This window comes from Pongo abelii, chromosome 5 (genome assembly GCF_028885655.2).
Source record: "Pongo abelii isolate AG06213 chromosome 5, NHGRI_mPonAbe1-v2.0_pri, whole genome shotgun sequence".
In the NCBI taxonomy this organism is placed as follows: Eukaryota; Metazoa; Chordata; class Mammalia; order Primates; family Hominidae; genus Pongo; species Pongo abelii.
This window is the reverse complement of record NC_071990.2, coordinates 82,965,345-82,977,156: the sequence shown is the minus strand read 5'-3', so window position 1 is coordinate 82,977,156 and position 11,812 is coordinate 82,965,345. Positions and strand designations below refer to the sequence as shown.

Here is an 11,812-nt window from a genome sequence, read left to right as displayed (position 1 = left end):
GTTCACGTGGAACATTACTCCTACAGCTGTATGAAGATTAAGTGATTTAAATATATTTGGGTGTCTGTTACCTGAAAAGATAATTCTGACAAAGTCACTGCCTGCGTGGAGCTTATATTTCAATGAAGAGTAAAGCTATATATACAAATTATTATAAAGTAAGTTATAGAACAACCTGAAAGCAATTCAGATAAAGGACAGTGGGATTCAGAGGATGTTATTATTCTGGCCTGGAAGCAGGGATGTCTTAGAGGGTCCAGGGATGACTTCATGGAATAACAATGTAGGTGAACAAAGGAGAATTACAGGAAGGATGAGAAAGAAGGTGCTCTGGTGGAGAAGCAAGAGCTCCTGCACAGAAGCAAAGCCAAAAAAACACCTGGCACCTCAGGCTCTGGATAGAATTGTTGAAATTGTGGGATAGAGTGACTCATTCCAAGCTTTCTTGACTTTTTCTCCCTGAATTTTTTTTTTTTTTTTGTGATGGAGTCTCACACTGTCGCCCAGGCTGGAGTGCAGTGGCACAATCTCGGCTCACTGCAACCTCCGCCTCCCAGATTCAAGTGATTCTCCTGCCTCAACCTCCCAAGTAACTGGGATTACAGGTGCCCGCCCCCACATCCAGCTAATTTTTTGTATTTTTAGTAGAGACAGGACTTCACTATGTTGGCCAGGCTGGTCTCGAATGCCTGACCTCATGATCCACCTGCCTCAGCCTCCCAAAGTGCTGGGATTACAGGCGTGAGCTACCGCACCAGGCCTCTCCCTCAAAATTTTACTTCCACAAAATATTTCCCAGGGACTCTGCAATAATGTGCTCATTTGGAGTTAGGTGGACTGTGGCTATACATTTTTTGTAATTAGAGTCAATATATCAAAATTTTGTTTTCCAAAAGCCTTCTTCACAATGCTAACAGTTTAGTTGAGCAGAATTTAGACACTTCAGTGACTACTCCAGTGTGCTTATTCACCACAGAGTTCATTTTTCAAGCTGAAACTGAAGGATAATTGATAGTGTTGGGGCTCAGAACACAATACTCCAAAGTATGGTGCTTTGGCATGCTGAGTACATAAAACTAAAGGAGATTGCAAGGCTTCAGAAGTAGCCTCAGAAGCAAAGCCTCTCTCTGACCGTCTCCTACCCTCCTTTCTCTTGTCCTCTCTCCCCTGAAGCAAGTCATAGAAACCAGAATTCTTCTTCTTCAAGGTAAGTCATAAAAACCAGAACCCTTCTCCCTCAAAGCAAGCCATAACACCTAGAAAAGTTACTGTCTCCCTTCTCCTTTCTTCCTTGAAGATCCTCATTTCAGAAGGGGTCCTGCCCCATTGGCAGGGAGGAGGTTTCACTACACAGTGAGGCCAAGATGAAGCTGGACAGGCCTTGCTGAGCTTTCCACCTTCATCTGTTACCCCTTTGTCCAGTTACCTATCTGTACAGCTGTTATAACCCTTTGGGTTATACCCCTTTGTCCAGTTACCTATCTGTACAGCTGTTCATTTTTCATAGAACCTAAGCAGTTTTCTCTCGGTCTTTGGGTCTTCACTTCTGAAGACTCTTGTGTCATGTAAAACTTTGATTTTAAAAATATGTTATGCTTTTCTTTTGTTAACCTGCCTTTTTGTTAGGGGTATCAAGTGTTAGCTGTGACCTTTATGATGAGTGAGGAAAGGTATCACACCTTTCCACTCCTACAATAGCAAAATTCAAATTTCATGATCTCATTTTTCCATTGATGGTGCCTCCTGGTCTCTCATTCTAAACTCCCAAAAAGTCACTCACACTGTTCATCCTTGCTTCTCTCTCTGCTCCCCTCCTCCAATTCTTGGGACCATAACATGCAGTTTTCACATCTCATTTCTCAGCAAAATTATGAAGTGTGTTGAATGAATTCACATTAATAATATTTTAGCTAACAACACTTGGAAGAGCCTACAGATCATTTACCAAGGAAACTAAATTATTTCAAATACTTATGTCAAAATAAATGAACCAAGCCTTCTCTGACGCAGTAGCTTAACATTTTATTGTGAGTGTAAACACAATTCCCTAATCTCCAAAATACAGCAATCCTTATTGGGTTCTTTCTTCATCAGTGAGAGTACAAAATGTTCTGCTATAGATTTCCCCATAACTTGTAGTGGTGGAATAGGGCATTTCTTTCCTAAAGTAATTCAAACTAATATGAAACTCTTTCCTAATATAAAAGTGTCTTTAGAACACCTTGGAATTATTGCAAATGATAAGTAGAATTTATTAACGTTATGAATCAAAGAGAAATGTTGTGGTTTTTGTTGTCATTAAATAAAATTTAGAGGTGAATCTTTTCTCCATTTTTTTTTTTGGGAGGCTTAATAATGACTCCGTTTTTTCTCTCTCCTAATAGGTTCTCTTCAGTTCCAAAGTATTCCCAGCTGCCGAGAGTCACAAATTCTGTCTGAAAAGCAGGGTGACCTTTTCAGAGAGGAGCCAATGTTTGTAAGCTAAAATACAGAGGAAGGGAGAAATTTTACTGAATGACTGTGTGCTGGAAGAGGAAAGCTCATTTAACCAGCCCTCTTCCACTTCACTCATCCCCAACCCCACCCCTACCCACATATTCCAACTCCTCCGCCTCTCCATTCCTCCTTAACCTTACTGGACAAGTAGGACCGCCAGCTATACGACTGCCAGCTACAGGGATGTGGTAGTCCACTCGGGCTCTTTGAAGTCTTTAAAATTCTCCCTCAGTGTCTGCTTCTTTCCTGGGGGCAGAAAGCAGCACATATCACCTCAGATCCATGGAACACAGCCCACCACTCCTGAGAAGCAGAGTCGAGGAGCAGCCGACCTGACTTGGAAGGCAGGCTAGCTGGGTTACCCCTGCCCACTGCCAGTCACGCAGATTAAACATTTTGTCTGGATATGACCAGATGTCCTCAATTTCCCAGGCTTGAGCACACTTACCCTTGCTTCTCCAAATTGCTTTGCATGCCTTACCCACCCCCTCATCCCCTCTATTCTTAGCTCTCAAAAAAAAAAAAAAAAAAAGATGCTGCAGTTATCATCCATCTTCTGACTTTTTATCATAGCTTTGCATACTCTTTTCAAATATTCTTTCTCTTTCTCCCTCTTCTTTTTAACCTCACAATTTTGCTTTTTGTAGACCAATCAAAATTTCTATGTGTGACTTCAAAGAAATATTACAAGACAAACCCTCTCCTGGTACAAGAGCTACAGAATTATTTGCATATATAATCTCTTCTTGTGCCTCCTGCTAGCATGGGCCTTTTCGTCTTCAATCCTCATGGTATAACAAAAGAATAGATTATGGTACTACTGATAGAACGTTAAACTGACAATCTTCTGAGGCACCGGCAGTTTAATGGAAACCAAAGAAAATTCAAGATTATACATTTTCTCATAAATGTACTTCTTTTTCCTGTCTTCTCTTTCACATATTATCAATTTTCTTGCCTTCTTATTATTCAGTTTCCTATCTGTCAAATAACAAACCCAAAGCTGCCTTTGAGCCAATCTCCTGTCAATGGAACTGTACTTGCTGATAGAGGATTAAGGTATTGGCACATCTGTTACAAGGTGTTTAGGTTTATAATTAAAGATTTAGTTAAATTAATAAACAGCAGCAATTTCAAGAAGACTAAAAGGATTGCCTTACCTGATATTTTGCCTCCTTCCTGACTACTTCGGGAAGATGTGAAAAGTGAAAATGAAGGTGTTTATATAGTGCCATCTAGCGACAGATACCTAAAAAAGCTCTGTATCATTTAGTGATTGCACTTAACCAGAGAAAAACAAAATCCTTCTACTGGGGTCTGCTTTGGAATCTCCAGGTTTAATTATAGTTTTTGGTTTTTTGGGTTTTTTTGTTTAACCTTCTATGGGGATAATTCAATCCTGGGGTCTCTTTTGTTTTCACTGAAAGTTTTAAGCTTTAATCTGCTTTGTGGAGAGCCAAAAACATGAAAACTCTTTCAGTATCCAGAAGAATTGCTGCATTGGTATTTTAACTTTGGACTTTTTCTTGCTATCCCGGTTCTGTCTGTCACACTAAAATAAAACACTGATTCTGCTAGGTATAGGAAAATGTTAATAAGCTAAGAAAATGGAAATGATCATGTCATCTAAACCATAATATTGCTCCCCTCTTCCAACTCTTCTCACTTAAATTTATATTTCTCAAATTTTAAATATATGGACATGAAAAAACAAAGATGTCTTCAATTATGCATATTAAAAGTATACACCTATGAGAACAATAACCAAGTTTTAGAAGCTGGCCCACTGTTAGGAAAGTTCAGAATGAATAAACAACCCGTATATATATGGAAAGAAACAAAAATTTAAAAAGCCATTGCCAAATCAGAAACTACTGTCTAACTTAAATGAGTCATGTTTCCCAGAATCAGCTTGTCCTTTTAAAGGCCGATCTCTAACTTGAGACTGGCTTTGCTTTGACTGTGAGATACTTCCAAGATCAGGTCTCCATTCTGATCCCACTCGCCGGCTGCTCTGTTTCCAAAGTACTTCTGCCTTTCCTAGGGGGGCTCTCCTCCTGTACAGGCACTGACAGACTGATCAAATCTGCATGTTTCAATCATTGCCTACTTCCCAGCTGGAGATAGAGGTAGATTCCTACCAAATTGACTCAGAGGACTTGACTTTCTCAGGACCTCTTCCTGTTGTGCATTGTCATGATCTTGTGGCTAAACTAATAGATGTGAAAGTGAATTGAAATGTAAAACATGCTGGGCAAGTCTAAAATGCTTTCAATGATAGGAGGTAATTAAATGAATGACTTTCAAACCTCACCTGATGTCTGCTGAGATAACATATATCTACTGATTCAAGGGTCAAATCTCTAATTTCCCAATACCACCCATCACTTGGAAGTTTCTCTTCAATACATTGATCTTCTCATGGTTGCCTGATGCTTAATTATGAAAGGGTTTCTTTTGTCTTGATCTTTTCACCATTAAGATAGGAAAGGCTGGGCATGGTGGCTCACGCCTGTAATCCTAGCACTTTGGGAGGCCAAGGCAGGTGGATCACTTGAGGTCAGGAGTTTGAGGCCAGCCTGGCCAACATGGTGAAACCCCTGTCTCTACTAAAAATACAAAAAGTTAGCCGGATGTAGTGGTAGGCACCTGTAGTCCCAGCTACTCCAGAGGCTGAGGCCTGAGAATTGAACTCAGGAGGCGGAGGTTGCAATGAGCTGAGATTGCGCCGCTGCACTCCAGCCTGGGCAACAGAGCAAGATTTGGTCTCAAAAAAAAAAGAAAGAAACAAAAATAAACTTAATTTTTCAGGATGGTAGATTTTAGGACACTATACTTTCACCATGTTAATTAAAATAAGAGTAACTGAGTGAGATGTACCTGCCTTAAGCAGTTTTAGTTAAAACGGACTCACACCTCTTTTTTTTTTTTTTTTTTTTTTTTTTTTTTTTTGAGACAGAGTCTTGTTCTATTGCCCAAGCTGGAGTTCAGTGGTGCAATCTCAGCTCTCTGCAATTGCCACCTCCCAAATTCAAGCGATTCTCCTGCCTCACCCTCCCGAGTAGCTGGGATTACAGGTGCCCGCCCCACGCCTGGCTAATTTTTGTGTGTTTAGTAGAGATGGAGTTTCACCATGTTGGTCAGGCTGGTCTGGAACTCCTGACCTTGTGATCCGCCTGCCTCAGCCTCGCAAAGTGTTGGGATTACAGGTGTGAGCCACTGCGCCCGGCCAACACCTCTGATCTTAATTTCAGCTAAATTACTACAGAATTTTTCTTTAAGAAATGAGATAGTGATCTCCTAATCTCTATGTTTCAGTACCCTTCCCTCATCCCCAATTCAAAGTCTCCTATTTTATTGACTGCATTAGCAGTGATTTCATAATTGGTAGTTACAATTGGCATGCAGTGAAGTTTAAGCGGTTGTTGGGATCTTTGTCGATTAAAGAGTTTTAAATTAAATACTAGTTTAGTACTTGATGTTATTTGAAAGGGGCAATCTTCCACAGCAGGAATTTTTGTGGAAAAATGCCAAGTAATGCTCACTTTATGTCTCACTTCCAGTGCTCTCTAACAGTGCCAAGTTTATTATGGGTTAGAAACTGAACAGGATTAAGTGGCCCATTTCTAAAATGTAATCATTGAATTTTCATATAATTTTATGAAGGCAATTTAATTATTTTATAATTACATAACCAGAACATAATATGATGTAAAGTCATGATGAATACACCGTCTTGTCTTAAGTATGGCAAAAAACCTTAATCAAATCATATACAGAGATTCAATTAAAGTAATACATAATCTGTTTTGGCATCTCTCTTTCTTTCCTTTCTGAGTAGGCATTAACCCAGAGTTTTCCTGGGAATATGGTTTTTTTAATAAGCCTTCCTTTTATTTATTCTGGCTTTCTACTAACCTGTAAGACTATTTTGTTTTGCTCTTAAGTAGCCTAATGAGACCGAACAGTAAGACACGAGAGTACATGAGAGGACCGTCCTCTTGGAATCTGTCCACTCACGTCTGGCCTCTACTCTTGTCAATGTCGTGCAGATAGAGCAGGCATAGATGTTGGAGGTTGGGCTTTATTCTCTGCCCCACTTAAAAACAAACAAGAAAATATGTCTGTGATGTCCAAAACCTATTTATGGAATCGAGATTTCTTATTAAAGTTTCATTAGTTTTATTGACATAATTAAGAGATGAAAGGACATTCCATCTTATAAGATAAACTCAAATGCTGCCGAGAGCTCTAAGGGACTAATGACCTCTCATGTTAGAGTTCTCCTTATTTTTAAAGAAATTTTTTATGCTTCAGGTACTAAAGAGAAAGTGACTAATAGGGATGAGCATAAATAGATATTTGTATCTTTATGGGTTAGAATTCAGGTCTGTAGAAGCAATATAACTATATGTTCAAAAATAGGGGCAGAATAATTCCTGTGTGTTAGGGACAGGGGTGAGAGGTACATTGACAGGAACTGGGAAGGACAGATATTATGGGTTCCATCAGGAAAGAGACCTGAGCCTGCTTGGACATCACACCTCTACAAGGAGAAAACTCAGTGTAGAAATGTTAGTGCTGCTGACAAACTGGGCGCTAGGGCTGTGATATGGGGAATCTGATTGAACTGTCTGAGCTTAACATAGGTAGTGGGGAGAAACTAGACTGCTAGCAGATAGTAGTAGATAGTCCTCTGAGGGAAGATGTATGTAAAGGCTTGAATAGGAGCTGGACCAGAAGATTCCATAACCTTATGTAGTGTCAATGGCAGAACAGCAGATGACTAGCAGTGACAAATGGGTCACAAGACATCAAAGAAAAATGCAGCAGCTGCAACTGTAGACTAAAAAATCAAAGATGTTCTCTACTCAGAATGTAGCCACCCTCAGCACTGAGGGTCCTGGTACAGTGGAGGAAGTATTTGAATGATAAATAAGACTTGTATGCTAATGGGATATATATAAATAAATAGAGAAGATATATATAAATAAATAGAGAAATATAGCTAGATCTATACATATATATTTATCTTTTTATATTTACATATAAAGATATTTATACATACAAAATACTTAGTTATAGAAAATTTAAAATATGGCCAGGCATGGTGGCTCACATCTGTAATCCCAGCACTTTGGGAGGCCAAGGTGGGAGGATCATCTTAGGTCAGAAGTTCAAGACCAGCCTGGTCAACATGATGAAAATCCATCTCTACTAAAAACACAAAAATTAGCCAGGCATGGTGGCACACGGTAGCCTCCCAGCTACTAGGGAGGCTGAAGCAGGAGAATCACTTGAACCCAGGAGGTGGGGGTTGCAGTGAGTCGAGATTGCACCACTGCACTCCAGCTTGGGCAACAGAGCAAGACTCTGTCTCAAAAAAAAAAAAAAAGAAAAAGAAAAAGAAAAAAGAGTTCCAGACCAGCCTGGCCAACATGGTGAAATGCCATCTCTACCAAAAATACAAAAATTAGCCAGGCGTGGTGGCCTGTAATCCCGTGTATTCAAGAGGCTGAGGGAGGAGAATCCCTTGAACCCAGGAGGCGGAGGTTGCAGAGAGCCAAGATTGCACCACTGCTGTCCGGCCTGGGTGGTAGAGTGAGACTCCATCTCAAAAAAAAAGAAAAAAAGAAAAGAAAATATAAAATATTTATACATTCTACATTTAATATATATTTTTCAAGTAAAGGCTTTATTTTCATATAGAAACCAAGGACTACGGAACAGCCTCCAGATTCAAAACTTCTGTTTCAGTAATCCTTGGTTTGCATATTAGGTAGGAAAGATTCTAGGAGTGCTAGATCTTTACAAGAAAAATTCTTAATATCATCCTTTACTTCCACCTTCATAATCCCTACATACTATATACAGTTTTAGGTTTATATTAAACTGTTCAAAGAGGATGGGCCCAGTGGTTCATGTCTGTAATCCCAGCACTTTGGGAGGCTGAGGCAGGTGGATCACCTAAGGTCAGGAGTTCGATACCAGCCTGACCAACATGGTGATACCCCTTCTCTACTAAAAATATAAAAATTAGCCAGGCATGGTGGTGTGCACCTGTAATCCCAGCTACTCAGGAGGCTGAGGCAGGAGAATTGCTTAAATCCAGGAGGCAGAGGTTGCAGTGAGCCGAGATCATGCCGCTGCACTCCAGCCTGGCCCACAGAGCCAGACTCTGTCTCAAAAAATAAATTAATTAAAAAAAATAAAAAATAAATAAGCCTGGGCGCAGTGGCTTATGCCTGTAATCCCAGCACTTTGGAAGGCCGAGGCGGGGGGATCACCTGAAGTCAGGGGTTCAAGACCAGCCTGGCCAACATGATCAAACCTTGTCTCTACTAAAAATACAAAAATTAGCCAGTCACTGTGGCAGGCGCCTGTAATCCCAGCTACTCAGGAGGCTCAGGCAGGAGAATCACTTGAACCTGGGAGGTGGAAGTTGCGGTGAGCCCAGATCACGCCACTACATTCCAGCCTGGGTGACAGAGTGAGACTCCGTCTCAAAAAATAAATAAATAAAATAAATAAAGTGGCCAAAGAAAGGGAAAAATGAAAAAGGTATATTAATAAAAAGTTACTCAAAATCATGTTAGATGAAATGTGTTAGTCTTAAAAAATAGTTTTTGGCCAGGCAGGGTGGCTCACGCCTGTAATTCCAACACTTTGGGAGGCTTAGGTGGGTGGATCACGAGGTCAGGAGTTCTAGACCAGGTTGGCCAAGATGGTGAAACCCCGTCTCTAATAAAATAGAAAAATTAGCCAGGTGCGGTTGTGGGCGCCTGTAATCCTAGCTACTCAGGAGGCTGAAGCAGGATAATCGCTTGAACCCGGGAAGCGGAGGTTCCAGTGAGACGAGATCATGCCACTGCACTCTAGCCTGGATGACACAGCAAGACTCCATCTCAAAAAAAAGAATAATTTTTAAAGTAGGATGCAATCAGAACTTTTATACGTATATAAAGTTAACACATGTCAAAGATTTTATATAGCTTTGTAATTAATGAGGGAAGCAGTAACATGCTACAATTGATTCATAGGAGAATTAAAAATATCACCTATATAATAAGCAAAGAGGAAACAAATGTATAAACAAATGCAAAAGGCGTTGGTGTGAGGCAGCCAATAGTGAAGGTGGCTACATGGGTCGCCATGGGGACAGGGCTGTTTCCGGGGAGGCTGTGATGGGGTAACAAGTGCATGACAATGGGAGTTACTCTCAGCACAAGAATGTACGGCAAAGGCAAGAGTAACAGCAGCATTAACCCATGTGACAGCCACACCTTGGTGAAGTTAACACTTTACATATATGAATATCTGCTCCATGTAGGAGTTCAGAAATCATCCCGAACATTTTTATCAGAGATAAGATGGGGGAAAATATTGGGAGAACCACCAGGATTCTTACATTCCCGCTGTTGTGTATTTTGGGATCTCTACTCGGCAGCTCCAGAGCCGAGGGAAACATGTCAACACTCAAGTATAACAAAAAACTTCCATGATTATCTTTTTATGTCACCTTGGTACCCTGGAGGTCCAAGGTTCCCATTGAGGATACCTAAACAGGCACTTGGAAGTATCCTAGGAAGTCAGCCATTACTCCCCAGTGGAATCCAACTTGACAACAAGGACATTTAAGTATGGGTGGGCCAATTTCTCCAAGAGGAATGGTGCCCTGAGGGCCACAGTCTGACCCTTGGTTGTCAGTGCAGAATGATGAAGGTGCTATGAGATGCCCAGTGAATGCTTTAGGTGGCTCTGGAATGCCTAGAATGAACATGGGCCTGGAGGGTGGCAGATCTTGGCCAAACCCAACAAATGCCAATTCAGTACCATACTCCTCAACATCTCTTGGGAATTACATAGGCCCTCCAGGAGGTGAGGTCCACAGGAACACCCGTCATGTCTAGTCTAGCAGACTTAATCAACCCTGGAGATATGAATGAATGCAGTATGTCCTAGACCTAACACACCTAATTTTCCAGTGGGACCTGGGTCAGATGGTCCCATGGATGAAGTAGGAGGAATGGAGTTACATCACATGAATGGCTTTTAGGCTTAGGAGATATGGACAGTATTTCTAAGAATTCTCCTGATAAAATGAGCCTGAGTAATCAAGTGGGCTCAGGGATAATGGCAAAACTGGGGGAAATTTTTAAAATCCTTTACAGGAAGTTACTCCTCTCGCATAACAGTGAGTGTGTGATCCACTACCAAGTCCTCTCATGTAAACCACAGTGAACTAGCCCACCCCAGAACTATCATAAAGGAAAATTATTTGTCACAGCATACATTTAAAGAAAGGAATCTGTCTGGGCGTGGTGGCTTTCACCTGCAATCCCAGCACTTTGGGAGGCCAAGGTGGGTGAATCACTTGAGGTCAGGAGTTTGATACCAGCTGCACCAACATGGCAAAATCCTGTCTCTACTAAAAATATAAAAATTAGCCAGGCATTGCGGCACATGCCTGTAATCCCAGCTACTCAGGAGGCTGAGGCAGGAGAATCGCTTGAACCCAGGAGGCCGAGGTGGGAGGATTACTTGAGTCCAGGAGTTCAGGACCAGCCTGGGCAACAAAGTGAGATCATGTCTAGTACCAGTTAGTCAGGAGGCTGAGGAACAAAAATCGCTTGAACTAGAAGGCGGAGATTGCAATGAGCCAAGATCACACCACTGCACTCCAGCCTTGGTGACAGAGAGAGACTCTGTCCCCCACCCCAAAAGAAAAGAAAAGAAAAGGTAAAAAGTGGCATATTAAAGTTGACTTAAACTGAACTGCAAATAATTATGTTTGTATGTATATGTGTGGGAAGAAGAATGTACTGTATCTGTGTGTGTTATATGGACATACACACAAACATACATTGACCCTCAGGACATTGTAAAATATTATCACATAACATCTTAGGTAGAAATAAGTAGGGATATTTATTCCATCCTTTATTCACATTAATATTTTAATTACTAAAAGTTGCTTCTGCATCCTCCCTGAACTATTGTGTGCTATCTATATCCCTGCTTTATGCAAGTTCGTTCTTTGTTTCTTTCTTTCTTTTTCTTTCTTTCTTCCTTCCTTCCTTCTTTTTTTTTTTTCCGACAGAGTCTCACTCTGTCACCTAGGCTGAAGTGCAGTGGGACAATCTGTGCACACTACAATCTTCACCTCCTGGGTTCAAGTGATTCTCTTTCCTCAACCTCCCAAGTAGCTGGGACTACAGGCATGAGCCACCTGCCCAGCTGTAAATTATTTCTTAAGGTGAACTCAGATGTCATGTTTTTGTAAGTGTCTGCAGTCATGGACAGGAATAAAATCACT

General features: G+C 40.9%; 1 pseudogene; it reads left to right on the top strand.

Annotated features, from left to right (window-relative positions):
- The first annotated feature begins 9,726 nt into the window (after positions 1–9,726).
- LOC100446694 (single-stranded DNA-binding protein 2-like) lies at positions 9,727–10,737 on the top strand (annotated as a pseudogene).
- The last annotated feature ends 1,075 nt before the right edge of the window (positions 10,738–11,812 follow it).